This window comes from Echinops telfairi, unplaced genomic scaffold (genome assembly GCF_000313985.2).
Source record: "Echinops telfairi isolate 266 unplaced genomic scaffold, ASM31398v2 ScPeMD7_655;HRSCAF=1070, whole genome shotgun sequence".
Lineage (NCBI taxonomy): Eukaryota > Metazoa > Chordata > Mammalia > Afrosoricida > Tenrecidae > Echinops > Echinops telfairi.
Window position 1 is genome coordinate 23,053,474 of NW_022104553.1, and position 6,592 is coordinate 23,060,065.

The 6,592-nt window shown below is 48.8% G+C and overlaps 1 protein-coding gene across 1 annotated transcript in view; it reads right to left on the minus strand.

Moving 5' to 3' along the window:
• Window positions 1–1,884, minus strand: part of VRK3 (VRK serine/threonine kinase 3) — a 29,595-nt gene extending 27,711 nt beyond the window's left edge. The window contains exon 1 of the mRNA XM_045292647.1: window positions 1,802–1,884. The gene's annotated coding sequence lies outside the window, so the exon portion shown is untranslated. The remainder of the gene's footprint in view (window positions 1–1,801) is intronic.
• Window positions 1,885–6,592: the final 4,708 nt, after the last annotated feature.

The following is a 6,592-nucleotide window of genomic DNA, read 5'->3' on the forward strand; positions in this document are numbered from 1 at the left end:
GCAATTCTACACTATAACACACAGGGATGCCCTGAGGCAGAATCAACTCATAGAGGCAACCAAGTAGACTTTTGTTTTTTATGGTCTCGGGTATAAACTTTGGGCGGCTAACTGCCAAGGCTCTTTGAGGGAGAAAGATGGGGCTTTCTGCTTTGGTAAAGGTCGACAGCCTTGGAAACCCACAGGGACGGTTCTACTTTGCCTGGCAAGCTTGCTATGAGTCGGAATGGGACTCAATGGCCAATGGCCGTCCTTTGGTTTGCTTTTTGGTTGCTATGTAAGGGAGCCCTGGAGGCGCTGTGGGATAAGCTCCAGGCTGCTAACTGAAAGCCTGCTGGTTCAAACCCACCAGTCACTCTGTGGGAGGAAGCTGAGGCTGTCTGCTTCCGGGAAGATCTACAGCCTCGGGACCCCCAAGGAGCAGTTCTATGCTTTCCAAGCTGGGATGGAAGCTTCAATATGCTGGGACTTTCTACCCGCCATGTCCACCCGTATGCCCAGATTCTTACACAGGCCAGGCATCTCATAGGTGCTGATTCACGTTCCAGTGGGTGAACGAAAGTTCTTCTGCCCAGAGACACCTGCTAGAAGGTCTGCACACTGTCAGGAAGCGGGAGTTGGCAGGGCAGGGTGGAAAGATACCCGAAGATGGTGCAAAACACTTCAAGGACCCTGCGAGAGGCCAGGCCTCCCCCTCCCCTTCACTGGCCTTCCAGGCCAGGTACAGGAGGCTAACTGTTATAGATAACTTTGAACACTGTTGCTTAGCCAAAGTTGCAGTGTAAAATTCCCTAGCTTCTCCCTTCCCCCAGACCCGGGCTGTACAATTCTCCACCTCTTGCCCGGACAGTGCGGCTTCTCTGGCCCCCAATTAGGGACTGGCAAACCTCACCTGGGAGCTTTGCAATAAACCTTTGAAACAGTTTTCTGCCGTGGCTTTCGGTCTTTCCGTAGCCAAATCTACCTTACAAGGACGTTTTCAATAGCTATGACCTTCCAGAAACAGACTGCCAGGCTTCTCTTCCGAGGCACCTCGGAGTGGATTTACACCTTTCAGCTAGTGGCCGGGCACGTGACGGTTTCTGCTCTCAGGTATCTTATTCACCTAGCATGCAGCCTAAACATTGCCAGAAGAAGGAAGTCTGAGGGAGCAGACGCCAGCGGCCCACCAAGGCTCTGCTCCATGGGGCTAGTCTTTATCAGTCATCGATCCAATGACTGTATTGACTCAACATCGAAGGGGCCCTGGGGGCATAGAGGTTACGCATCGGGCTGCGATCCTCAAGGCCCGCGATTTGAAGCCACCTCCCGCTCCACCCGAGATAGGGCAACCCTAATACGATGTAGCATCTCGGAAACTCACAGGGGGCAGTTCCACCTTGTCCTAGGGGGTCGCTATGAGTCTGAAGCGAACTCCATGGTCGTGTTCTTGTGTTTTATTTTAATTCCACCTTTACTGAACGTCTGCTACTGTCAAGTACTGTGCCCTTCCGAAGAAGTGCTGAGACGTCGAAAACAGCCAAAGGGGTCGACTGCAGCCTGATCATGGAGAGGCGGTTGCCTAGGTGACGGCGACTCACCCCCCACCCCCACCCCGCACAGAAATCCGCAGAAACGTCGGTCGAAACGGACACATGGCGTCCGTGACACGCCACGGACCGAAGGCCCGCGTGAAAGGCTGGGTCGTTTCCGGGTTTCGGGGCCCCGCCTCCCACAAAGGGTCGCGGTGACGTCACAGGCCCCGCGGCCGCGGTCGGGGGAAACCGCTCAGCGTTCCCCTTCCCCTTCCCCTCAGCCTCACCTGTGGACGCGGTCAGGGTCAGGGCTCGAGAGACTGGCGGCCCGACTCCCCGCCGAGCCCGGGACTCCCCTTCTCAGTTGCCCCGCGGAAACTTCCGCCCGGGGGAGGCGCGCTGCGCGCGCATCCTGGGCCCTGAAGCCGGACGACGCCCGCGCAGGCGCTGCTGGCTCACCGACTGCCGCCGGGCGGAGCCTACCCGGGAACTCCATTCCCCAGAAGGCACCGCGACAAACCCAGCCCTTTGGAACGCGGCCTGGTCCTACTGCGCATGTGCCTTCGGGCAGCCAATCGTAAGGCGAGATAGATGCCGGGGCTCCGGATCATCCCTTCACCCACCTTAACGCTTCTCATTTCCACGCCTCTTCTCCGGAACACAACTTCTCGACAAACTGTTTCCATGATCACCTGGTTGTCTCTTCCCAAATGGAACAGCTTCAGCATTCTAGGGAAAACAGAAGGTTGACTGAATGTCCTTCGACAGAGTCAAGGGTGGACTGCAACGCCGCCTCATCCTTATTTTGTCTAGTCTGTATCCCCTCTTTTTTATCCTCAGTGGGGCATCTAGGGGAGAGAAGCCAACTGAAGGCGTCTGCACAGCATTCTGGGAAACAGTCCTGGCGCTGGCGCGGAGGATTCTGGTCAAAGTAGCTCCGAGGAGATTACGCTGTGCCTGCAGTGGCCAGGAAGAGGCAGGCGTGTTTGAGAGGAGTGGCACCTGTGGGTTCCTGGGTGCTGGCGTTGCGACTGTTAAGCGGTGGACAACCATCTTGCGGAGCATAGACCTGGAACTGGGGTCGCTGAGGACCCCGGGAAGTTGGCGGCTCTGATCTTACTGAAGGGTGAAGGAATGGTAATGGGGTGGGCGGCACAGAAATAACAATAGGAGGTGCGAAGTTCACATGTGCAGATGCTAACCGAAAGATCGGAGATTGAAGGCCACTCAGTCACTTGGGAAGAAAGGCCTGGCTTTCATTCTAAAACTTCAACCAGTTGTACACTGACAAGACACGAAGTCGCCACAAGTTGTTGTAGCTCATGATGTCAATGAGGGCAACTCTTCATTGCTCAGTCCATCTCGCTATTTACTTGAGATTGATAAGTGCTTTTTAACATTAGCGGCAGTTACATGTAATTTGCAAAGTACACATTGGATCCACCACTTATCTGTCAGTTACAGGGGTGGCTTGCGTGTTCCTATGATGCTGGGAGCTATGCCATTGATATTTCAAATCTAGCAGTGCCATTCATGGGGGACACGTTTTAACAGAACTTGAAGACAAGATCAACAAAACCACAACCTGCTTCCGAAAACAACTGACCACTGAAAACTTCATGGATAGTAGGGGCACATTGATATACTGTAGTGCTGTCTGAAGAATCCTTCAGGTAGGAAGGCACCCGAAGTTTCCTCGAAGTGGAGTTCAACTTAATGATGTGGAAGAAGCAAAACTTTCAGGACTTTCACGTGCGGATGTGACAACCCTCAGAATGGGAACAATCTTAAACACCCATTAATTGGAATGTGGAGTGTACAATGTAGGAATTTAGGAAGCTTGAAAGTTGTAAAAAATGAAATAAAACACATAGAGATCGATATTCTAGGCAGTCGTAAGCTGAAATGGACTGATAACATTTCTTATCAGGCAATCTTATGGTCTACTTATGTCTATGCTGAGAATGACTAACCTGGAGCATGGTGTCATGTTTGTTGTCAAAAAGAACAGTTTCAAGATCTGTCCAAAGTACAACCTTGTCAGTGATAGGGTAATATCCACATGCCTGCAAGGAAGACCAATTAATATAAATATTATTAAAATTTGCACACCAGTTTTCATTTAAAAAATTGAAGCCTTTAACAAAAATCTGCAGTTTGGTTGATGCATTGATAATAACTGGTGATTGGAATGTGGAAGTTGGGAACAACGAAGAATCAGTAGCTGTAAAAACATATAAAAGATGCTGGAGATCACATTATAGAATTGTGTAATACTCCCCCCCCCCCCAACAATATGAACAGCAACAATATAGCGGACCTCACCAGATGGACTACATCTGAAGAAACAGTGAGGAAGCCCAAGATGATCAGTCAGAACAGCTCCAAGGCCCTGGCTGCTATCAGTGAGTCTTCATGTGGTGTGTCAACAGGAATGTCTCACAGGGAGACAAGCAAAGAGAGTCTGTGTCTGGGCTCTAGTGAGATTTATCTCCATGGCGCCTCCAGATGAGGTCATCAAGCTGCGACCTGATTGACAGGCTACACTCCACCCCTTCACTCTTAACAGTCTCAAGTTGACACCAGATTATGTAACTACCACAGTGTGCTTTCCCAAAGCCATACTATTCTTAGTCACCTCATCAACGTAGTCACCTTAATCAACTTTTCTGTGTGAAAAGCTGTACAATGAATAAGGAAGACCAGAGAATCATGGATGCATTTGAATTATGGTGTTGGCGAATAATATTGAAATTAACCATGTGCCCACAAAAGGACACCGTGCCTTCTAAAGTGGAGAGGCAGCGATCAAGAGGAAGACTCGACAAAATTCACCCAGTGGCTGCCACGGTGGGCTCAAACATAAGAACCATGGCAAGGACGGCGCAGGACCGGGTGTCGTTTCCTCCTGTTGTACAGAGAGGGTTGCTGTGAGTCAGAAAAAAGAACAAGTCTGTCTTGGACAGAGTACAACCAGGATTCTCTTTACAGGAGAGGATGTCTAGATTTGGTCTCATGTACTTTGGACATGTTATCAGGAAGTGCAAGTGTGGGAAACAAAGATTTCTCCTAAGTCGTCTCCCCCAAATACATGTTAGACTTAGGACACTGCTTGCCGCTCATGGTAAATGATTGTCAAGTTACCTCCCTGAAGGCAGACAGTTGCCAGACTACTGTCTGGTCCCACCACAAGTAGGGCCCACTCCCTGGTGTTAAGGACAATGGGCTACTTCTCTCTAAAGGTTCGCAGCCTTCAGTTTGGTCCTTGCAGGGTGGGTTTATACCCTACTGATAACGGTTTCTATGGAGAGCCAGAGAACAGGTCAAACCTGCTCAGTGACACATCCAAAGTCAGGCTGCTGTCATGAATCTAGGGTCTGCCCTGAATGAGCCATGAGAGGAGCACTGTGTCTCGAGTCTTGTATCTGTCTAGTACAGGACGCAAACATCTGTCCTTACTGGTTCTCATAAACAGCATCCATTCTGCAAACAGTGGGATGATTTGTGGAAACAGCTGCACACAGTATTTCCCTGGTAGCAATGAAAACATTGGTATGGGCCGAGATACGGAACTCACTCTCAAGGCTCTGAGAAATTCAAGTGTGAGAATAGCAAACTTGTCTGGGAACACTGCCAGTATTTAGGAGATAACTAATAAAGCACTGCGGGCTGTCGAGGCGGCGGCAGTTTTGTACCATCGCTGTCCGTGTCTAATTTGTGCTGCAGCCCTGTACTGTCTCTGAGTCTGTGTATCTGTCTCTGTGAGTCTGTGTCTGTCTATTCACGGTCCATGTTCTTTCTCCCTGCTCGAGAAACCGCTGCCATCACCGCCCATCTTGTCACATGTATACCCTTATTCCCTCCTGTTCCAATAGGGTATGAACCCCTAGATCACCCCCCCACTCCGATTACTGTATTACCTATAACACAACCCTTTCCTGTGCCATGTCTTCACCTGTAATTAGGGGGCTTGCATGTCCCCAGAGAATATAAAAGCTTGGTTAGCAATAAATCTCTCTCTCTCCCCACATGGATCACCAAGTGAGGCTGAGGTGAGCATCCTACCATGAATCGTGTCTTACTCCATTATTTCAATCTCTCTCCTATCTCTCATGCTCTCTATGAGTTTACTATAATCTTTACTTATTATCACTGTACAATTGCCCCTACTGGACCCATGATGATGTATTAGGGGCTGGTCAACCCTGACATGCAAGTCCCCAGAGAAGGACATTATATTGATAAAGTAGTAAAGGGTCAGAGGAAGGAGGAAGACCCTTAACGATTAGGATGGGCACAATGGCTTCAGCAATAGCCTAAGACATGACAATGTGAGGGTGGCATAGGACCAGACGGTGTTTTATACATATGGCTGATATGAATTGGCAGTGACATGACACAAAACAACAGCAGTAAAAATATAAGTACATTATGCAAAATATGGCACATGTTCCAGTTACATTTAGAAGGGGAGGTTTTATGCAAATGCTCAGGACGCAATTGAGACACAATTTTACCAGTAATATTTAAAACCACCTCAGAAAAAAAAAACAAAGAAAAAAACCAAAACAACAACAACAAAAAAACCACCTCTAAGAAGTGTGACCATACTGTCACCGCTGATATTCAGATGCACCAATTCAGATGCACCAGTCAAATGTAGCTATCACCCTCTTGAGCCACGCTGCTTATTCGAGTCTTGCATACAGGGTCTCCTTGCCTTTTCCTTTTCCTAGAGAACACCCACATTCTTTGGCTCATAGCTCCCTCCTTCCATCTTTAAAGGTTGTTATTCCAACTTTTGCTTTGCCCATCATTTCTTTTCTGACTCATTCCCCGGTACCCTATGTCACTTATTAGAACCTTTTAAAATGGCATTAGACCTACCCAGTAATCCAGGATAAATTCCCCACCTCCAAATCCTTCACTAATCTCACCTGTAAAGTCCCCCTTGCCTTCTAAGGTAATATACGTATTTCTGCAAATAATGCAAATGTTTTACTCCTGCAAATTGTACAACCCCCATCATGTGTTTGTTTTCTCTCAGAGCTATGCAGGTCATACAAGCATGCGCATGC